The sequence below is a fragment of the Canis lupus genome, chromosome 4 (assembly GCF_003254725.2).
Source record: "Canis lupus dingo isolate Sandy chromosome 4, ASM325472v2, whole genome shotgun sequence".
NCBI classification, from domain to species: Eukaryota; Metazoa; Chordata; class Mammalia; order Carnivora; family Canidae; genus Canis; species Canis lupus.
Window position 1 is genome coordinate 15,079,545 of NC_064246.1, and position 24,033 is coordinate 15,103,577.

The window sequence follows — 24,033 nt, forward strand, 5'->3', positions numbered from 1 at the left end:
GCAACACCACAAGGCAGAATGGATTTATTGCCCAATGATCAGCATCTGCAATCAGGGCCAGTTTAGAAGAAGAAGAACCCGCTGGGCGCCGGGGAGGTCTGAGAAGCTGAGGAGTTAGCACTTCCTTGGAAGTCTTTGGAAAGGGAATGCTGTGATGAAGGTGGAGTTTGGTAAAGATTCATCTGGCCACAGGTGTGCAATATAAAAATTTGCATCATGAGATTATGTGGGGTTCTTTTCCTCACACTTGTCAGGCCCTAGGACACCGAAGAAGACAGTATTACATAAGCTAAGCTCTGAGAGGAAATCAGGTCAGGAAATGAGGGATGCATTGCTAGAAACCTTGAGCCAAATGAGCCAGTGATCAGTGACTCTCAGGGACACCTGGGGGCCAGCAAAGTTTACTCATTAGTTTCCTTCTTCAGAGGCTGGGGCTGTGATGACTTCCTTCCTAGCGTCCCAGGGCACTTAACAGTGCAGGATGTCAAGTAACAGGAAAATATATGAAAAGAAAGGAAGGAGGGAAGGAAGGAAGGAAGGAAGGAAGGAAGGAAGGAAGGAAGGAAGGAAGGAAGGAAGGAAGGAAGGAAGGAAGAAGGAAGGGAGGAAGGAAGGAAGGAAGGAAGGAAGGAAGGAAGGAAAGAAAGAAGGAAGGGAGGGAAGGGGAAGGAGGGAGGGAGGGAAGGGGAGGGGAGGGAGAGGAGGAAGGAGGGGAGGGAGGGGAGGAAGATAGGTAGGAAGGAAGGGAAGAAAGAGAGGAGGGAAGGAAGAAAGAGAAGATAGGAAGGCGGGGAAGGAGGGAAGGGAGGGAAGAGGAGGGAGAAATGGAGAGAGGGAGGAGGGGAGGGAAAAGAGAAGGGAGGAAGGAAGGGAGGAAGTGAAGAAAGAAAGGTAGGTAGGCAGGAAGGAAAGGAGGGAAGGAAGAAAGAACAGGAAAGAAGGAAGGAAGGGAGGAGGAAGGGAGGGAGGTAGGAAGGGAAGAAGGAAGGGAGGGAAGGGGGGAGGGAGAGAGGGAGGAGGGAAGGAAGGGAGGGAGGGAGACTGCAGAAAGGTCAAAAGGCTAAGGACTCCAATGAAGTTTGTTGCGTGAATGGCTCACTAGCTCCGTGGCACATCTGTCTCCCCAGACTCCTCCCTCAGAGTATGACTCCAACTTGCTTCTTGCCCACCCCCCCCCCGCCCCCCTCAGCTCCACAACCCAGCCTCTAAACCCTGGAGTCCTTTTTTAGGTTAGGAGTGGGGAGTGGCTGTCAACTCTCAGGGAGGCCCAGGATGTTGAGGTCAGAAGAAGGTTGAGCTGGGAAGACCCTCAGTTGGGTGAGGGGAAGCGATACACACTGCTGGTCTGGGGGGTGGTCTCTACGGCAGAGGTGATATGAATCTACAGAAAAGGGAATCGGGCAGGTAGAAGGACTGCCGCCAGATTTCAGAAAACTGCTTCACGCAGAAGTTTTCAAATCTGGAGCTCAGAGTGCCAGATTCCACAGACAACCTCCAGGGGTTTCCCAAACAATGAGGCTGCTTTTGCCAAGGATGAAGATTAGAACTGCCAGAGGGACCTGTTCATCTATTATCTGCCTTACATCAGAACCTGAGTTTTGAGCAAGATTTCATTTGAAGGAAGGAGACAGGGATGGGAAGGAGGGAGGGGGAAGGGGAGGGGAGAGGGAAAGAGATATTATTATAACTAAAACATTTGAAAGAACATCCAGTTATCCAGTTCATTCTCTCTCTCTCTCTTTCTTTCTCTCATAAAATGAAATTTTATATAATAAGTATTCTAGGTGAAAAAGGCTCTGTGTGTGTTAGTGTTGGGCTAGACTCAGGAAAAGAACTGAACAAAAAACAGACTCATTTGGAATCACTGTCAATTGCCCACCCCACCTTCTTAGGATTGGACTTTCTCCCAGAGTGTCAAAAACAAGAGACTCCAAGTCCAGGGTATGGGAAGCGAGGAGGTGTAGAGGATCAGGGTTTGGTTCTTGTTAATAATCACTAACGTGCTCTCAGGCGTTTCTCAGGAGCTCTGCTACGCTTACACACGTAATCTTATCAATTCTCACAACAGACTATGCAGTAGGTCCCATCACTATCCCTACCGAGGCTCAGAGAGGTTGGGCAACTCTTCAATGTCACAGCAGACGGCAAGAGGCAGAGCTGGGCCGAGAACCCAGGCAGCCTGACACGGAAATCCCCGAGCTACAGCCCAGCGCAGCAGTACCTCCCAAAGATGATGTCCTGAGCGGGTTTGGAGGAGGCAGGGCACAGTTACCTGTGGCAAAGGTCCTCGGGGAGAGAGAGCAACACCTCCACTTCTGAGAGGGCCCCCTGCGACATGATCCTCCACACAAAGTTCCAGGAACCCTGTCTCTGTCGGGGCACCTGCCTCCTAGGGCCCTAGGGTAGACTGACTGCACCTGGAAGGTTCATTCCCTTCTGGATGCCACATCCTCAGAGAGCTTTAAGTTATCAACATTTAATCACTGAACAGGAGGATGACAGATCTGGCCAAGCATAAGGGGAAGAAAAGGCATTTAATTTTACAAAGAGAGGATTAGAAGGGGAGTGGGGAGTCTCTCAAATACTCAAAAAGCTTTCTCGAGGAAGAATGACCAAACTTGTTTTGTACAGCTCTGGGTGGGAGAGCTACGGTCAATGAGGATGTAAGATGGAGACAAATTTCAAATCAAGAATATAAACTCTTAGGACTCTTGGGTGGCTCAATGGTTGAGCATCTGCCTTTGACTCAGGTCATGAGCCTGAGGTCCTAGGATTGAGTCCTACGTCAGGCTTCTCGCACAGAGCCTGCTTCTCCCCTGCCTGTGTCTCTGCCTCTCTCTGTGTGTCTCTCATGAATAAAAAAAGTCTTTTAAAAAATACAAATTCTTTTCTTTAGCTCCATTTGAAAATGAAGTTGGCCAGACTGGAGGTAGGGAGCACTCTGTCAAAGGAAGCAATCATGAAAAGACTTGACGGCTGAGAAAGAACTTCTATGTTAGGGAGAAGACTCAATGACTACTGAAGCCTCTTCTGACACGAAGCTTCCACAAGTTTATAATTAGGATGTTTCTTTACCTTTTCAAAATTTCTCACTGAGCAAAAGACCAAGGATTGAACTCAGTGGGCATTCCAGCCACCGAACGCATATGGCCTTATAAATTCCTACATTCCTCACGTCTGTGCAGAGGGAGCCCCGGCTATGACAGAGGTCTACGCATCTGTCATCGGGGGCTACATTTTTCACACTAATAGTACAAGTCAGAATAAATATCATCTCCATTTGGGAGACAGTCCTCGACAGAAGAGAATTGGCCTCCTTGATGAGGAATATATGTCAGGTGCTGATAATAGGGAAATCCTTTTGAGCCGAGCCCCAGAACCTGAGCAGTCATAATGAGACCGATTTAATGAGCCTCCTGTTCTACAATATTAATTACAACCCTGTCACAGAAGGCAGCCAGCTCAAAATAAAATAGGTAAAATGCACAAGAATTGGATCACATTCAGAATCTTTTTCCCAGATACAAATAGGCTTGCAGTCATGTACATATGTCTATAGCAAGTGAATGGATTTAACGCCTTCTTGAAGTTGTTTGGAAGAAATACTTCGGGAGTTGCTCTAAACAGCAGATATGCTCCTGAACTTTGGGTTTCTCTCTTAGGCTGCATCTACCCCAAATGGACCTTGTGAACCTGATCCTTCCCAGCTTCTTGCTGCCCTGGAAAGATAACTGGAAGAGGACAGTGAAGGCCTTTCTTGTCAAGCAGGTAGGCATAACCTCCAAGTCACAAATCTTTCATCTTAGAGAAATGGAATTTGGGGGTGCCTGGGTGGCTCAGCCGGTTAAGCTTCTGACTCTGGATTTCAGCTCAGGTCATGTTCTCAGGGTCCGGAGATGGAGCCCCACATCATGCCCAGCATGGAGCCTGCTTAAGATTCTTTCTTTCCCTCTCCATTTGCCCCTATCCCCCAACCTAAAATAAAGGAATTTCTTCAGGTAAAGTTTTAACCGGAAACTGGTATCAATCCAGTTCAATAAATCATCACCAGGGGACTATTATTGCTAATATGTACTGAGCACTACCAGGGCCAGGCACTGTTTTAAGTATTTTAGCTCATGTGGTCATCACAAAACAGCTCTGATCACCACCGACAGACAGGTTGCCCTTTACAAGAAGCTCAGAGACATTAAGCGGCTTGTTGCAGGGCACACAGCCAGTTCTGCGGAGCCAGGATTTAAACCCAGGCTGATTGAATCCATAAGCTGGGGTACTTAACCACAAGGCCATGCTGTGCACTGTGTTTGCAGGCAGCTCATTCAGTCAGCAAGTGTTAACTGAGCACTTCTTATGTGCCAGGCACTGTGCCAGGTGCTGGGCAGAGATGATAAGATATAAGCTCTGACAGAGAAGTTGGGCAACTCCCAACAGATTGCAGCAAACCCTCCCACTCCCTGGGGCTCAGCTTCCGGAAAAGGCAAAGTGTAAAGAGACCTGAAGAGGGGCAGGAGTTAGGGAATGAGTGAAGATGGGCGGGCTAGAGGAGAGCTAGTTGCAGAGGAGGCCTTGAGATCAGGGTAGATAGAAGCATGGACACTGCGCGAATGCTGGGGAATCCTGTGACAGAGAGAGGCGAGACCCTCCTGACAGGAAGAAGATGGAAGGAGGCAAAACTTGAAGTAGGTCTTTAAAAGTCAACACAGTGAAGGAAGATAGACAATGTGTATGAGATAGGCTTGAAAGCCATCAAAATGTTCTCATATAGACATAACCCTCTCTCACTGTAACCCAGACCCACAGAATTTTGTCACCTGGATAAAGAACAGACTCCAAGGCCTTAATCGCCTGCCAGTCAAAAGAGACCACAATGGTTCTCTTTTCTTTTCCTTGGTGACATTTTGATGGTGCAGAGATTGGGGCCGGCTGATGAAGAAGGCATGGGAGAGGACAAACGTGGAATCCTGAGCCACAACTCACTCGGGCCAGCTGTGGTTACCCAAAGCTGACACAGGACAGCAGAAGTAGTGGAAGCAAAGCCTGTGTCCACACATGCTGAGGATCCATAAGCGCGTAGACTGACACTGACCCCTGACGCCACGTCCCACTGACTCGCAGACCCACGAGAGGGTCGGGGCCCAGCCTGGCTCCCCTGACCACTGCACAGCCAAGACCACCAGGCTCACCCCATCTCAGTGCCACCAGCCCCTGGACTGCTGCTCCAGTCTCACTGTTGGAATCAGCTGCAGGGCCAAACAACAGACCCAGATCGTAGGCCCCCCTCCAGAGTTTCTGATTCAGTAGGGATGGTGGCAAGAATTTGCATTTCTAACAAGTTCCTGGGTGATGCTGATGCTGGTCTCCCGCACTTTGGGAACCACTGCTCCATGGGACCGGGCAGGTTGCATCTCTCCAGGAAGACCTGCCCCAGCATGCCAGCCCCTCCAGCTTCTCTCCCCGGTCTTGCACATGTTGACATTAACACGTACTGCAAAGATAACCCCACTGCCTCGAGAAGGAGCCAGGAAGGCAATGGTATACCAGGGAATTAGCTGAGCTTGGGAGCATATGACAGGTGTGAGAGATGGGAACTGTGGTGAGCTGGAAAATTTAGGTCGCAACAAAAATAGGCAACTCACTCAGCTCTAGCCAGTTGGGGCTGGGTGCCATTGCTGGTCTTCTTGCTTTCCAGAAAAGGCAGAAATCTGGATTTTTTTTATATAAAATATCCCAAGCTTTCAAAGTTGGTTCAAGATTTTTAAAGACACAGCAGGATGGGCCAGGAGACCTCTTAAAGCTCTGCTGATGGTGGTTTGGGCTTGTAGTAAAATATTGCAGTGATGTGCTCTGGCCTCTCATAGGATGGAAGATTAGAAACACGTCCACGAGCCCTCTCATATTCTTTCCAAAACCCATAACCCCAGTCTAATCATAAGAAAAACAACCTGCAAACCCAGACTGGGGAGCATTCTGGAGGATACCGAACTAGCTTTCCAGCAGATTCTCATGGTCATGGAAACCAAGGAAAGCCTGGGAGGCGGAACAGACCAGAGGAGACTGAAGAGGCTGGATTGGATCCTGAAGCAAAAAGAGGACATTCATGGAAAAACTGGTCAAAACCAAAAACAAAAACTGGAGTTTCATGTACAGTCACATACCAATATTAGTTTCTTAGTTTTGACAAATGTACCACGGCTATACAAAATAGGAGAAACTGCATGAGGGGTATACAAGAACTCTCTTTCACTGTTCCAGCTGTGCAACCTGTCTATAAATCTAAAATTATTCTAAAATAAAAATATTTATTTAAAAATAATTAATTCTTAAAAACAAAACAAAAAAATTATGGGCAAAATCTGGTCCATGGGCTACCAGTTTTCAACCTTTGATTTAAAAAAAAGAAAAAGTATTCCATTTTGGTAGAGTCCTAGATATGCTCTTTGGGGTCTCTGGCTTGAAATTTCCCTGGTTTTATGCAGGCAAAGCTGGAGTTCCAGAAAGTTTAAATCACTTGCCTGAGATGTCACAATGGAGGCAGATAATCTCCATGTCTCCCGCCCTGTCCTCACCTGCTGTCCTCTGTTGACTTTAGGTACGAAAACACCTTACTTCCTCCACCAGATCATAAGCAATGTGAGAGCATGGTTCATGCCTTTTTTAGTATTTGTAACTTTGCATCTCTCGCAGAAGAGGTATTTAATAAACAGCCCTATTTAATTAATACATTGAAGAGGAATGGTTTTTAATTCCTGGATCTCCCTCACCCGTATTCAGGAAATGGCTGTCTAATGATTAACAATGCGGGTCACTTAGTGACTCCGGGACACAGGTTTCTCTTCTGTAAAATGAGAAGGTTGGACTGGGTCCTTTCCGCCAAAAGTACTTCCATGAAAGCCTGTTAAGAATGCAAAATCCCAGGCCCCAGCCCATACCTACTGAATCATAATTTGCATCTTAACAAAATTCCCTGGGGTGATTTATATGCATTAAAATTTGGGAAGGATGGGACTAGCTCTCAAATTTTCATGTGCATCAAAATCACGCAGGGTGCTTAAAAATGCAGATATCTATGCCCAGGGACAGATCAACAGAAGGAGAATCTCTGGGCATGGAGGCTGGGTGTCAGCATTTCTAGTGAGTTCCCCCGGGCCTCACTTTGAGAAACCCTACACTGCTGTGCCCTCCCAACCCTGCCACCCCACTGGACAAAGTGCTTTCCCCCTCACCTGCCAGCCTGCTCCCTGGCCTCACAGCCCCGAGCTGCTTCTCTCTTTTCAGATCAGCAGTGCCAGCCTGATGTTCCAGCCAGTTCCCTCCCAGGGAGAGGAAGGGGAACCATGGTTTGTAACATGTGCATGGCAAGAATGCTCCCACTACGGCCAATTTCAGGCACCCGACCTGATGTCACCAAACTGGGGAGAGACTGGCACAATTAGTTCCAGAAAGGGCAGTAGCACATGGCAGCTTGCCACGCAAAGGGGGATGGAAGATGAGGCTACCCAGGAGAGTGAGTAAGCGCTCAGGCTTTGAGACAGACCTGACTTCAAATCCAGATCTGCCTCTTATGAAGATGACTGTAGCCTTGATCCAATTGCTTAAATTGCTTAACCTCTTTAAGCACTTTATTTCATATAAGTAAATAAATATATGTGTGTATACATGTAATATATATACCTCTGTGATATTTGCTAATTATGCCATACACACGCATGCACACGTACACTTACATACTGCGTACTATATGCACACAGCCTCAAGAAGCTTCGGTCTAGCCCGTATAAAGAAATAGTAACAAGAAAAGTTGGGTGGAAGGTACGTGGGTATTCATTTTAGTATTTGCCTTTTAATTACACATATAGAGTATATAATCTTTTGAGTGTATTATCTATTTCACAATAAAAAAGGATAATACAACCTAAATGAGGTTAATCACTAAAATGTGTCATCTCATTATCTCCCCAGCTCATCCGTTTGCCATCTTGAAAAGTGAGGTCATGACCCACTGGGAATTTGGCTGAGAACTTGGCTCTGTGGGTATGTCAGCTGGATGCTGATGAATCTAGAGGCATCTAATTCTCCCTGGAGATTGTGGGGGCCAAACTTGAAGAGACATGAGGGGACCCCATTCAACTGAGAAAGAAGTTTATAAATGCTTTGTGGGGACCTGAGTCAGCCATTCTATCCCTACCCCCACCACCAGCACAGACCCCCATTGGCAGGCTCAGAAATGGGGTTCAGGGGAAGTACAGCATGACTCACAAAAGACACAGGCCATGTGCCCCCTTCCCATTGAATATTTTTCAGCTGAAAGGCTTTCCAGCAACTGAAATAAGTTATTCATGCTCCTTGCTAGGGTCCATTAATAACTCAACCATCTCCCCGTTTTCCAGGGAGATATCTTGTTGAATGATGAGTGTGGCATGGCCAGGCTGCCAGTGAACAGCCAGCACTTGGTCCTGACAGTCAAGGTCGTAGGCCTTTTCCTGGGCCTCAGATTCTTTCCCAAACCAGCAGGAGGGTCTGGTGAATCTCTCAAGCTTTTTGAAGCTTTAATATGCGATACTCAGGCCTATCAGGGGGCAGAAGGAATCAACATTTTCAAATCACATCACCCCATTGATTTCATGTTTTTCCTGCTTTGTTTCTTATGAGATACTTTTATGTAGGAAATAAATAGGGCAGGCAGTGAATTGCATTTAGCCGAGTAAATATTAAAGATAGCTTATATGTCCTACAGGTACCACTCCAAGTGCTTTACAATATATTGATTCTTGGGAACCCCTGGGTGGCTCAGTGGTTTAGCAGCCTGCCTTTGGCCCAGGACATGATCCTGGAGTCCCAGGATCGAGACCCACATCAAGTTCCCTGCATGGAGCCTGCTTCTCCCTCTGCCTGTGTCTCTGCCTGTGTGTGTGTGTGTGTGTGTGTGTGTGTGTGTGTGTCTTTCATGAATAAATAAATAAAATCTTAAAAAAAACCAATATATTAATTCAACCGAGGAAGACTACCATTATTATCATTACCCTTAACTCACAGATGGGTAAACTGAGGCATGGAGCCTTTAAGTGGTTTGTCCAGGGTGACACAACTTGTATGTGGCAAAGCCAAGAATATGGATCCAAGTAGTTTGGTGCTGGATTGCACGCTGTGCTACACTGCCTTCAGATTGTATGGTATCCAGATACGCGCCCGATAAGAAAGGTGGCCTTTCTTTGAGGAGGTAAAGCCAGTGATCTCATTTTATCAAGCTTGGAAACTACTAAGCATCCAGAAGTTTGAAGCCTTTATTTAGAATTGTTTTTGTCCCAGATTCTAAAAACGATTCTCTGATTTTGCCTGAAAAGGTATTCAAAGGTTTGCCTTAAAATTTCCTTATCAGTAACTTCTTAACAGATCATCAGCAGGATGGTTTTAAAACACAGGACACATCAAGGCAGTAGCAAGCCCACTTAAAAACAGGAAAGCAGGGTTCATCCACCTCTGACCCAAGAAGCTGTGCACCTTGGCAGAGGTGCTTTACTTCTCTGGACCTCAGATTTCTCACATCTCACATAAGATAAAGAAGTAAAGACAGATGACTTTGGAGGTCCTTTGCCTCTTTAAAAAAGACTGTTGAGTCTCTGTTCTTCCCCCAACTATATGGGTTGTTCGTGATGAAGAGATAAGGCAAATGACAAGCAAGTTTCGACGGTGCTCTGAAAGCAGACACCAGACATGTAAATTCAGATCCCAGGAATGTGAGAGAAAGCTCTGGCATAGGCTTCCTATTTGAATGAACAGCTAATCAATGCAGTAACCGCCAGATAATTAAAAGCCACCTATTCATTTCCAGACTTTGCTCATCACAGACTCATCCTTCAAACTACCTATTTTACCAAAGTTCATCCCAGGTGCAGAAAATAGAGACAAGAAAGGGACCTTTCCCCTCCACAATCTCTCTTCATATTCTACTTTTCACATTTGATGACAGAAACAAAACCTTTCAAAGAGTCTACACAAAATGTTTGAGACTTCCAAAGTTTATGAATCATAACATATCATCAATCTGTCCAAAACATGACAAATAGATTAGAAGTTCCTTTGTTATACTTCAGTATCTGATGAAGAGCAGGCACTCAACAAATATTTGTTGATTAACAACAAACATGTTGATGCAAAGTTCTGACTGTTACCAATGAAAAATCAGGCTCCTTCCTATACGTGCTGATCAAACCTCAAGTATGCATCCCCTGCGCTAATCGCATGCTCCATTCATCATCAGACCAGGCAGTGAAGGAAGCATCCTCAACATTTACCTCAGAAACGAAGATTTTACTAGAACATCCAATGCCCTGACTGCCTTCCCATGCATGTCACTGAGGAACGGGTGAGAGAGACTCAGCACACACACACATACACACACACTGACGCCAACCCTCTTACCCATTTGGTTTTGTAATCTCCAGAGGTTGAGCCAAGGGAGTTGGTGAGTAAGTGAAAGTGCCTGGGGAAGGGGAGGAAGGGCAGGATTCTTAGTGAATTTAGGAAGTCACAGTACAGCGGCCACAGCTACTTTCTCATAAGAACCCAGTGTTCTCACTTTGAGGGACACTGGATCTCAATGGCACTGCCACCTGACCTGGGAAAAGCCTACCTTGTGCAAGCCAAAGAACTTGAATCGATAGTCTTAGACTGTGTCTTTGCAATCATGACCCTGGGGCACAGTAGCCTGAGGGTCTTTTCTGTAAGACCTTTCCTTGAACCCCAAGTTAATTCGAGACTCAGTTCTGGTGGAAACTGTGCTATAGGTGAAACCCATACAGGCAGATTATCGGTTAGTCTAAAGAAACTCTGTGCTTGTTATCAATGTCACTATCTGAAGGTATTGAGTGACCCTGGACCCCTCTTAGGATTTGGGAAAGATGACCTTTACTTTTTGGGAGTATAAGCACTTCTTACTTATCCCAAGCAACCATTAGCCTTACAAAAAAGACAGGGCTTCTCACGTGAAAAATTCTAACTGGAAATGACACCCAGCCAAGGTTTAGAGGGTCTGGTCCTGGAATTTAAATTCTGATGGGAAGAAAATGCACATGGCCATTGGCTAAGTTTTCACCCTCAGCTGAGCATTCTTCCTCTCTTAGAAAAACTCACAATAACTGTCATAATCCCACCTATTCTTGTATAGTTCTTCTCAATTTCTCAAAGACCTCCCCAGCAATATCTCATTTGAATCAACTGAATTCCAAATCTGTTTACTTTAACTTGGCATCCTGTTAAAAGTTTTCTGCATTTTCAGACAGTTCTGGAATCCCTCCCAACTCTCTAATGTGAAGCACTCCATGGCTTCCTCTAAGCTACCTGGTTTAGGATGACAAAGGGTCGGGGCACTTGGGTGACTCAGTGGTTGAGCATCTGCCTTTGGCTCAGGGCATGATCCTGGGGTCCTGGTATCAAGGCTTCTCCCTCTACCTATGTCTCTGCCTCTCTCTCTCTCTCTCTCTCTCTCTCTCTCTCTCTCTTCTCTGTCTGTCTCCCATGAATAAATAAATAAAATCTTTTCTAAAAAAAATTAGAAGAAGAAGAAAGACAAAGGGTCAGGAGCAGTGCTGTCTAGGGGGAACTTCCTACAGTGATGGAAATGTTCTACCCCTACACTGTCTAATAGAGTACCCACTAGCTCCATACAGCTATCAAACACTTAAAATCCTCAGAATGACTGAGGAATTGAATATTAAATTGTACCTCATTATAATTAACTTAAATGAAAACAGCCACACAGGAGGAGTAGTGCCATATTGGCTGGTACAGTTCTGGGCAGTTTTCCCAGTATAGGATAGAAAAGGTTAAACTGGGTCATCATCACTTAATCCCCTTTTATTTCCAATTGGTACTCATTTCCACACACTGAAATTTAAAGATTTTTCAAACTTTAAAACAAATTTCCACATAGTCCACACGGCTTATTGCTGGTGTTGTCTGCTGTTCCCTCAAATGCAAATATGGTTCAACACAATGTGCAGCAGTAGCAACTTTATTCTTCAGTAGGGTCTAGGAACCTTCACATCCCTGCTGGGAGGGCTCCATGCTCTCAGGCTTGTGAATTCCCCACCCTGCACCCACACAGCTCAGGGCTTCTAAAGAGCGCCCTTTGTCTCCTTGGCTTGTGTGTCAAGGAGGCAAAGGGTTCTGCTGCATGGCAATTAATCAAATGGCCCACTTCTACCTTTGATCTGGGAGAAAATAGTCAAGATAACATTGAAGAGGAGAAAGTGAGAGACAGTGACAGAGAAATGGGGGGGGAGGGAGGGTGAAGAGAAACTGCTAGAGACGCTAGGGGAAAGGGAAGGTGGAAAGGGGAAGAGAGAGATGGTAGCGAAGGGCATGGGTATTCCATTCTCTAGTCTATATTCTTAGAAAAATCAGAATGTCTCACACCACTGTAGCAAGTCCCTTTTCTGCTATTGGCCATATTCAAGCCACCAGATATCCTAACTCAAAGAAGGGGCCTGAAAGAGCTCTATTGGGAAGAAATGGGTCTTGATAATACCTATTAATGTCCTCCTACTCCAGGGTCCATATAACTAGTTTTCACCCAGGTCAAGAGGTGTACCTAAAGGCAGCACTCAGGAAGATCTTGACTAAAAGTGCGCTCCAAGGAAAATACGGTAAGCCTGCAGGGCTCTGAGAGCTCCTACAGACATTTAAACTTTCTTTATCCTGATTGAAACACCAAAAATCCACAATTAACTGCAGAGAAGGCAGCGACCAGTAATCATTGGTGATTAAATACAATAGCTTGGTAGCAAAGCCCTTCTCAAGGCCTTGCAGGGTTTACCTTTACATGAAGCTCTTTAGACAATGGCTGGCTGGAGGGCCGCCCTGGAAGAGAGGATTGAAAAAGAAAGGCGTCATTTCGTCATTTCAGTCAACTAAAGAGAAATGAAGTATTCAAAATCAAGGGTTTATGTTGGCATTTATTTTTCTTTCCTTGAAAGGAAAGAAAGAAAGAAAGAAAGAAAGAAAGAAAGAAAGAAAGAAAGAAAGAAAGAAAGAAAGAAAGAAAAGGGAGGGAGAAAGGAAGGAAGGAAGGAAGGAAGGAAGGAAGGAAGGAAGGAAGGAAGGAAGGAAGGAAGGAAGGAAGGGGTTATAAATGTGTTCTTTTTGTACATCTTAAAAACATGTTAGGGACACACTGAGCTGATAGATATGAAAAATATGAATATTCTGCTCAATAATTAAGCATGTCTTCTTTTCTTGGCCCTTTTAATGACAGCATTTCCTGCACAATCCATTTTAATCCAAGTCTTTGATATTTAAAAAAACGGAGATTCCTTTAATTGATTCATAGAGCAAGTTTATTTATCCAAAGGAACTGAGAAAAGTTAGGTTTGAAGATAACTAAGAGCTTCCTCATGAGGCTACGAGTTGGCATTATTCATGCAACAAATTGATCTGCAGTTTTTCTAATGAACAAATTTGATGATTTCACTTGATCGCATAAACACACAGATGCAAACACACTTACCCTCTTCACTGGTGTGAGCTTGGCTGGATATAGGGCCAGACTATAATGTTATAAATGCTCTACATGAAGAGCCCAAGTGTCTCAGTTTCTGTAGAACATGTCCAGTTTTCCCTCACCAGACATTGGAGTCTGGTTATATCCGTCACAGGTGAATGGGTTTGTTCTCAGCCTATCCAACTCAAACCCTCTAGGAACCGTTTTGAAAACCGCAGAACATCATTCCATGCTTGATTTTGCCCTAAGATCTTTCAATGGGTTGAAACATACAGCACGTAAGAGCAGGTGTTCCCAGCTCCCGGCCCAGCTCCACGCCTGAGAAAGCTGCAGAGGGCATGCCATTCTCATTAAAAATGCACCATCTCCATCCATGTCTCTTCCTGAAACAGGCTCACCTTGTTTCAGACAGGAGGATGAGGACAAAGGCTGGCAATATCTTGACCACTTCAACTCCCAGGAGAACATTTGCTTTTAAACAGAGGAAGAGGAAAGACATAAATGAACATTCACATGTGGCTGTTCTCTAGAAACTTCCAGAAAGCTCCTAAAGTGTCTTGAAGGACAAACCTTGGCCTTAGCCCTTATCCACTCACACCTATGTGGATCCAAACATGGAGGAAAACCCAACAAATAACTCCAGTTCCCCTGAATTACCAACTGAAATTACAGATACTACATTGCATAAATGATTGGAATGGTAGGGAAGATTTTCAAATGCAGGGAGCTCAAAGGCTCATTCCACTTTCCTAATTTACAAATGAAGTACAAATTTTGGTCCATCAGTGACTTACACAAGCTAATAAAAAAAACACCCCTTCCTGAACAGCTGCCCCATCAGCTCTGCACGGTAGCTCGTCTACAGGGCAAAGCAACAATGAAACATTGCAAAATCACAAAGACTGACTCTGTCCATGTGACTGGATGTCACATACAGCACTGAGAAAGAATACCTCCTGTCAGAGGTCCACCCACGGCCTTCACTGCAGACTTGCTGGTGGGGGGTGGGGGTGATTTTGCACACACGGAGCCCTGCACCCTCCACAGCCAACACCATACGCATTTCTTCACATTGGCTTGTCTAGCTGGCGCCAGTACTTCAAAAATAAAAGGGGGAGAAAGGGATCACTCTTGTCAAAAGAAATACATAGTGTTGTTTCCAAACACTTCATTTCTTTGGCACTTCATAGTTGCTATAACAAACAAACAAACAAACAAACAAAAGGAGCAGAGGGCAGGAGCTGCTCCACAAAGGACATAGAGGAAAAAAATCAGAAGAACCACATGAGGGCAAAGAAATTAGAAGGCACAAAATTCTTTGTGGTTTGATGAATATTATTTGTTTTCAAAAATAATCAATACATTTATCAAGTGCTTACTATGTGACAGGCATGGGCCTCCGTTATTTTGTTACTTCAAATACATAGGGAGGCATTTGGTCTCCCTGCCACAGTTGAAGAAAGTCAACTTTTGTCCAAAGATGCAAAGATGGTAACAGAGAAAGGCAGGACTTGCACCCAGGTCATCTGACTCTGGGACCTAGGTCTCTGGCACTCTATCATTACAGCCAGACAGTGCCGAGGGCTCCCTCTAACCAGGTGACTTCTTTGGAACAAGATAAAGTCTTTTCCATGTCACCTTTCATAATCTACCCACCATTACATTTTAGGAAACCCATCTTCCATAGGCTTTTCACTGGCTCCCTCACCAGGGTGGAGAGATCAAGGACCACATCAAGGGGAGTTGTGAAGAGAAGAAATCAGACATTGGTCATAGGTGGCCTATGGCCAAAGCCAACCACATTTTCTCTCTAATAAGCCAAAGGTTATCAAAACCTTATATTAAAACCTAATAAGTTTATTAGTCTGCTCAACCAAAAGACATGGCGTGTCTGATTTTCAACAAGATGCTTGGCCAAATCTCTCAAGATATTCTGTGGACAGAAGGAAAAATGCAGAGACTAGAGTTGTGGTAACTGCCCTCCCTAAGGACTGCTGGTGTATGGATTGATGTTTGTCTCAGACATCACTGCCCAATATTTTCATCAAGATCCCAGATAGGTTTGAAACCCCACAGATGCTCCCATTGCCCTTCCCCTGATATGTATCTCATCCACACATGCACATGACCTGCTCCCCAGGCCATGCTTCCTTTGTCTCTGGTCCTGGACTCCTGCAATTCCCCAGCCTGGAACTCTCTTTTTTTCTCTGATGCCTTAGCTTTCACAGGTAAGCTTAGAGGTCACTTCTACAAGGAAGCTTTCCCTAACCACAGCCCACCAAGACTAGACTAGATGTTCACCTCTGGATCTCTCTCCACCCTGCCTTGAGTGCCCACCATATGCCATACTAATCTCATCATAACTAGTAAGGCACCCATTGTTGGTGACTAGTTTATATACCTCTTTAGACTATAAAGTCCATGAGGGAAGGGATACATCTATCTTGGTCATAATATCCAGCATCATGACTGACATATAGTAAGTTTTCAATAAATATTTGTGGAATGAATGGTTGACTAAAATCAAATAATCTCGGATTAATGACAAACTCAGAATCCAAAAAAGGTCCCACAATCTGTGATAGTGGGGTAAGTCAATTTCAACTAGGATAAATGTAAAGTAAAACACATGGGTGTTAAAAAAAAAAAGTCACGAATAAAAACTAGGTGAGAGAGGCATGATTTTAGCAGCACATGTGAAAAAAACTTGGGATTTTAATTGACTGTGAGTTGAATGTGATTGGGCCACCCAAAAATATCATGAATTTTTAGTCTTGATGATTAGGAGCCAAGTGTCTAGAAGTAATGAATTCCAAACTGGTCAAAGCACACTGAGCACTGTGACTATTCCGGGTGCCATATTTTAATACCAAAGATGACCAAACAGACTGCTTTTAGAGGGAAACAGTCAGAACGAAGACAATATTTAAAGCTAAGTTATACAAAGAATGGCCAAAGAACCTTCAATTTTTCAGCCTAGACAAAGAGAAAGAGGTTTAGGTAGAGACATGATCACTATCATGTAGAAGGCAAATTAGACTTGTTCTCTCTTGAAAGTAGAACCAGCATTAGTGGTAGGAGCTATAGGTGGGCAGGAGAGATTTTTATTTCCACATAGAACTAATTGTAATGGGATTAGAGCTGGTAGAAAATGGGTGGGGGTAGGGATCTGGAGGTTTGGGAGAAACTCCATCCCTAGAAGCCTTTAATAAAATAGTTTTCAACCAAATGGATGCGCACTTAGCCAAGATGTCATATTGGAGATTTTAATAACCAGGAGCTAGTTTCAACTTGAAGATCTCCAACAAGCCACTTCCAGATCATTCAGAAAAGGGCCTCCTATCACTGCATTTCAGTAACATCCACAGATTGACATGCTGGAGGCAGCCACATTGCTCAATCACACAAACCCTGAGCTCTTTTACTTCTGTATTGTTGTATCTCACCTTACAACCTAGAGCCTCATTAACCAAAAGGAGACCAGGTTTCTAGTCCCAGATCTGGCACTGATGAGCTGTGGGTTTGTCATCTTATTTAAGTTCATTTCTTCATCTGTAAAGTTTGGACTCATCAGTCACTTAGTTATTTCTACATTAAATCTCTAAAACATTTATGTTTCTCAGACTTGATTCTTGGACAATAGTCACCAGAATCAGTAAGGAAGCCTGTTTAATACATAGATACTTGGATCTTATTGTAAAATCTGGGAGTAGAATCCAAGAATATGAATTTTTAATAAAGCACCATAAATTGTTAACATGCTCACTGACGATCCTAAAGTAAAAGAGTTTGTGTTCCCTTGAGATCAGAAAAACAAATAAGCAGAACTCAAGCCCATTAAGGTTAACTCAGTTGCCTATACCTCGTAGTAAAATCTGAATTGTTCCTACAAGAAAATAATCAGGTTATTTCCTGTTTTCTTTAAGAACCTGAAGTTTTAAATGAGGAGGTGGGTAGAGAACCAGAAAAAATCTCCAAGACATGTTTTAGTAGGGCTGAAAAAGCCCTACTCTCTGTCTAGTGAGGAAGAATTCAGAGCTCTGAGACAGGAGGCAAAGCAAAGACTCCAAAGCAGGTGAGCAAAACAGGCACAATCACCAGACTGCAGGGATGGCACCAGACCTGTCAACAAGCTCTCTCTGAACCCACTTACCCTTTGGGAGTGACATGACCCAGGGTTTGAAAAACTGGGAAAATGAGAAAAGCAAGGGAGGATCTTAATTAACTGAAAACCATCCTATGCCAAGCCCAGCAAAGCAAGACTTTCATACAGAGCAGCGACTCCATCATAGGAATGTTCATTATCCAGAGGTAGCTCTACAAAATCTTTGTATTTTCTTCCTCTTGCCATGAAACTTCTCTGGTTTGAAGACTTAGTGAAATTAGTGGAGTTCTTTATTTGAATTGGGAACAAGACATTTGAAAGCCCTTTGGCTGCAGATCCCACCTAGATGTAAGACTATCGCTGCTAGCAAGTCCACTTTCTTCTACATATTTTCACTGAGGTTTTCCCAACACTGAGAACTATACTGTTAGTTTTCCTTAATCCCTATTTAAAAAACATGTGACATTACTGATTTTGAAAACGCTGGTTTTGTCCTGTAGCTTATTATCCAGGCAAGCACCCTAAAATAACAAACAGTTTTACTAAGTCAGTTGCTTGCATAAGGCTCATTCTTTGATATTTAAGCTGAAATATCCCAGATGCTGGCACATTCAATATTTATACATTTAGCAACAACTTCGGACCTTGTCTCTCCAAAAGCACTCCCTCCCTGAAAGCAAATCCGTGAATGCTCAGCATAAATGTAAATATTGCCTAATATCAGGTTTCCAACTGTTCAGATGAGGCACATTGAATCAGGTACAACCACAGGTTCATGGTTAAGACCACAAATCTGCCAAGTATTGGCATCTTGTACAAACTGAAACAACTTTGATGTCCCTCTCCCTTTAAAAACTATAGAAAGCCTTTACATAAATCATGGGCACTAGCTAGTCACTAAGTTGTATCACTGAAACCTCTGATAGCATTTCCTTAAATGATACCTTCTACCTTTCAGCTGTAAAAGTCACTTATGTGTCTCCACCAAATCAGCTGTGAAGCAAATAAACTCTAGGAAGACACCTCAACGTAACACAAATATTCCTAATGCTGAGAAGTATAAAGAATAAATCTTGCCTATGAGAAAAGCTAATTTTGTATTCCTATCAGAGAGTCATCAAGTAATACTGCTGGAAAAATAAAAAGTACCTTACCCAGAAACAGTCGAATTAAGCAGATGGATTTTGACAGGATCTACATAATTAAGTTTCCACTGCAGCTTTAGAAACTCCTGTTCTGAAACCCATTTTGTCAGCCAATGCTAAAGAATGTTTTTTGGCTCAGGAACATAAAATCCAAATAGTCCCAGAGGAGAAACTGCCTCTCAGCCTGGACACCTTCAGACAATGCCTGTCAAAGAACAACTCTTTTGCCTAGAAATGGATCTTGTCATTGACATTGTCATGTTAATTGGCCAAATTCAAGCACAAGTCATCTCTTGAACCAGCAATGGAAGGATCTTGGGTGGACTGTTTTAAAACTTTTTCCTACAGGAAAAGAGACATGCTAATAAAAAGTCAACCTTGGCATTTTAGTTCTTAACAATTAAGAACTCAAGACAAAAGGTGCCTGGCTGGCTCAGTCAGTAGAGCATGTGGCTCTCAATCTTAAAGTTACGAGTTCAAGCCCCATGTGGGACATAGAGCCTACTTAAAAAGAAGAAAGAAATAAAGAAATTATCAATCGAGAATGACGATTGAACAAGGACCCGAGGCTAAAATGCTTTTTGCTAGCTGCTGCCAACCAAGGGGGCTTCCTCTTCGCACTCTTTACTGAGCAGTAAGAAAAAGCACCCCTGGGTACATGGTTGGTTAAGCTTCTGACTCTCAGTTTTGGCTCAGGTCGTGATCTCAGGGTTGTGAGATCAATCTCCACATAGGGCTCTGATCTGAGTGGAGCATTCTTCCTCTGGCCCTCCCCACCGTCAAATAAATAAATCTTAAGGAAAAGAAAAGAGAAGACAAGACACCCAGGCCTCAAAACTCCATATGGTAACAAATGATTGGAAGTGGTAAGAATAGATTGCCACGCACATATAACCCAAAATCTTATAACAACCTTCAGATTTCTTCTGAAGCAAATTTCATTCTAGACCTGTTCACAAGGAGCAGAGATCTATATTTAAAGGGAGAGCCTGAGGCTCCCATAAAGTCTGGGTCCTGAGCTCTAGGCTCTATATAAGGCAACCGACTGAAAGATGCTGGGAACAAATGCAAAAAGCAAAGCCCTCTTCAAGGAATAAAACAATTCCCCCCAACTCTACTGTCTCTACCCACAAAAACAATGCTAAGTGAACCACATTCTTGATATGGGATTTGGATTTCTGGCCCTGAAGGTAAGGCTTTGTGCAGCCAAAACAGGTGCCGTTCCTGACTCATTCCTTTCCTGGCCCTGGAAATGACCCTGATAGAGCCCAAGGAAGATAACTTGGTTTATGGGGCTCTGTAGTTAGAAACCTGAAGGCTCGGTCTCACCATTTACTGGACAAGAAGTTATTTTTGACAGATCTTTTCTGCCTGGTTCAGATCTATCACTGAGGCCTTAGCTTTTCAATTGGTTAAAAGAAATAAATTGTATAATTGGGAAGAATAACTGGAAATTTCTACTCCATTTGGAAAGAGTAGCTTTAAAATACTTGAAAACATGTAAATGTTGGTTATATTATAGGTTCTGTAAAACTCATCCCATTGATTTGAAACCCCTAAGCATTTGGCATTTGTTTGAAGGAGTCACTAAGACACTCTCTTACCCAACTGTGTGTAAGGACCTGGTGTTCCCAAGTATGCAACACATCTCTTTGGTTTAGAAATCAGACTTTGCTGGGCCACTAGTGTTGTGAAAGTGTCTTACATTTTAGGGGTAAAACTGAAGATTCACTCAGTGCATGGCTGAGAGCAATAAAAGTCCAGGAAATTGACTTCCTCCCCAGAAACAAGCAATGAGAAAAAAATCAAGATCTAATTCAGTGACCTGGAAGCCAGCACTGACTTACCTTGGGGAAGCTGATGGGGCTCTGTAACCAGGTCCAAGATGACAGGTGCTTTGGATATTCCTGAGAGGGCAGCCACTTAGGCCTCTCATGAGGGTTAGGCATGTTGTGGCACTGCCCCACTGTAGATTGGGGGCCCAGGAAGGAAGGGGCAGAGAAAAGTCTTTGAGGTTTGGGAAGGCTATGGAAGTTGTTTGATTCACAAATATTTGCAATAGGAAAACTATATTGTGTTCTGAGTTGGATATAATATAACTGATGTAGAAACAGAAATGTGAATATGGAACTCTACCTTAGCACTGGTTTTATGCATTTTTAGAAGAAACCAATAATTCCCAAGGGCCAGTCCAACTTTAAAAATCACTGTCCCTTATCCTACCACCCTATGCCCCTATACACACATGCACACACACATTCACGTATATTTTATATAAGTGCAATCAGGTTGAAGAGCTGTAGGTCTAGTCCTACTCTAAAGCCCTCAGAGAACACCTAAGCTTACCTGTTTATGTGACCAATGAGAAAATTGAGGTTCGAGACATATTGTGATTTACCCAAGTTCTAGGCAAGACTCAGATACTCAGGTATCAGACAAAGGGACTCAGCACAGTGTTAGGGATCATGACAAGCTATCTTCCCAACCCCTTCACTTACAGCACATGTACTCACCAGCCAGGCATTTCAATAGCCTCACCCCACTATACTCCATCAATAGCTTCACCTTAGGGACACCTGGGTGGCTCAGTGGTTGAGCCTCTGCCTTCGGCTCAGGTTGTGATCCTGGAGTCCCCGGATCGAGTCCCACATCAGGCTCCTCACAGGAAGCCTGCTTCTCCCTCTGCCTATGTTTCTGCCTCTCTCTCTCATGAAAAAATAAATAAATAAAATATTTTTTTAAAAACTGGCCTCACCCCTACTATACTCCAGCCTTTCCACACCCTCACCTCCAGCCAAGATTAGTGAACTGAGAAGCCAAGGGTCTCTCAGCTTATATCAACAAAACCACAGAAACATAAAACTGAGTGGCCCAGGAATTATATTCAGAGTCCAGTGGGGCTGGAACACTGTGTTTGCAGGAGTAAGGGGGGGACTGTCGGAAGTGGATGGCAATGGAAGATTTTTTTTTTTTAAGATTTTATTTATCTATTAGAGAATGAGACACAGAGCATGAGCAGGGAGTGGAACAGAGTGAGGGAGAAGCAGACTCCCCACTGAGCACGGAGTCCAACATAGGACTGGATCCCAGCACTCTGGGATCATGACCTGAGCCCAAGGCAGACTCCCAACTGACTGAGCCACCAAGGCACCCCAGAAGATGTTTTGAAGATAGATTGTAATGGGTCTTGAATGTCCTACTGAGGGACGGAATAAATTATGAACTTTTCTAATGTATGGGCACAGCCTGCTTAAAAAAAGAACATATCCATCATGACGATTGCATTTGTTTCTTTCCATGTTTAAGGTATATAATCCCACTAGTGTGGATGCTCTTTGAGGGCACATGTTCAATACCACCTCCCCAGTGGCCCGCAAAGTGAGTGGCATACACAAGTCCTACAAAGATATGGATTACTGAAGGAATACAAACACAACTACAGATAGGCAACTCCCCTTATACTTGTTACATGTGAGCTCTCTCTTGGCCAGTGGCCAACATTTGTATTTTAAGAAATAAGGATAACCCAACTGGCACCCGCCCCCCGTAGTTTTTTCCCCACCAGTTAACAAGAATAGCGGGTAAAATTCTATATTCATATTTCTGTTTCTACATCAGTTATATGGCACCCAAACTAGGATACAACATATTTTCCCCATTGTAAACACTGTGGATCAAACAACTTCTATAGCCTTCCCGAACCCTAAAGACAACATCAAGAGGATAGAACAATGGCCTGGGAATGAAGAAGCTTCTCCTGCTGGCTCACACTCTGACTCACACCTGACCAAGGACAAATCAGTTAACCTCAGCTTGCCTTGTTTTTACTATATGCAAAATAGAGCCGATAACAATATAAGCCTCCTCCTTCCCTTGGAGGGATATTCTGAGAATTGGGGAGATGCTATCTTGGAAGTGATTAGAGCTCCCAAGAACTGGGCTCTTAATACAGAAGCAGTGTTGTTCTCAGGTTGTGCTACAGCTGCTGTTTTTCATCATGAAAGGTCGATATTGTGAGGCCTTGTTGGCAAGGAGAGGAAACTGTTGCTATGTGACACAATGATACAACAAGCAGGAGGGCAGGCACCTCAAAAGTTTAATGGTTCTGGTTTCATTCATTGAATACTTTCTTCCTCACCTCAAATCTCAATCTCCATTATTCTTTATGGATAGGTATTGTGGTTTTTTGTTTTTGTTTTTGCTTTCCAGCTTTCTCTAGCTGCCAGGACATCTGAAGAAAAACAAAGCTGGTCCAAGCTTTATATGTATTTTTCCTGATTGAATCATAAAACACAAGGTGAGTGCTATTTCTTGAAGAGTCAGTCACTCAGTTCATTCAATTTAACCCTCAAAACAATTTCTGAGCATTTTCCATAACGAAGCTACATAAGAACTGTAGTGAACAAGTGTATGGTTAGATGGCCAAGCATGTACTTAGGAGAACAACAAGACAGAAAAGTCACTGCCCTGGAAAATCAAGATCATATACAGATTATATGAATAAAACATGGTCTCTGCTTTTGCAGAACTCAGAGGCAGCAGAGAAACAAACAATTCACTAAAGGCAAATTGTGACTAACTTGGAAGTAAACTTGCCTGAGCGTACAGAGCAGAGAATATATAATTCTGACTCTGAGGATAGGAAGAAGTATTCTGAAGAGAGTTCTCAGGGAAGGTAAGTTTCTCAGCAATGAGAACTGCAAAGTCCCAGAAACAATACACGGAGTGAAACAGAGATGGTAATCAGAGTTCAAGACATGGGAGCTCCATGGGTTTTGGGAGAGTGTTTCACGGGGTTAGAGATGGAAGGGATTTTGAGACAGTTTGTCAAAGGTTCAAGAATACTGGCTGAGAGACTGGAATTCATATGAGCAATGGGAGGCCTCATACATCTTGAGGTGGCCAGTGGGATTTACAAACTACACTTTGGGAAATGTGACTCCTGGAGTCTGGGAGGAGAGTTGGAGGACTATGATAATTCAGGAGGGAGATGGTGGAAGAGTCTCTGCAAATGGCTGAGGATACAGAAAAGGGGAGACAGGGTCAAGTTGACCATGGTTGCCTATAAACCATTCCGGGTGGAACTCTTGAAGCAGAAGGAAAGGAAAACTGTTGCCAAACTCTTCCATTCTGCTTACACTTTTAGCCCAAATGGCCACTCTCCTATGCCAACACCTGTGACCTCAAGAAGAACTACTTTATGAGTTTTAGCATGAAATCTTTATTTCTACCAGAGCAAGAATATGTTCCTCTTTAGATTGAATCATCATAACCAAACCATGTCC

General features: G+C 43.7%; 1 protein-coding gene across 3 annotated transcripts in view; it reads right to left on the reverse strand.

The window, feature by feature from the left end:
• EGR2 (early growth response 2) overlaps positions 1 to 24,033 on the reverse strand; it is a 104,543-nt gene that overhangs the window by 63,252 nt on the left and 17,258 nt on the right. For 2 of the 3 annotated variants that reach the window (XM_035715277.2, XM_035715278.2), the window contains exons 1-2: positions 13,505 to 13,659; positions 12,815 to 12,858 (exon numbers count right to left, since the gene is read on the reverse strand). The gene's annotated coding sequence lies outside the window, so the exon portion shown is untranslated. Of the gene's footprint in view, positions 1 to 12,814; positions 12,859 to 13,504; positions 13,660 to 24,033 lie in introns of those variants that run through there. The other variant, XM_049108973.1, reaches the window with a different exon arrangement.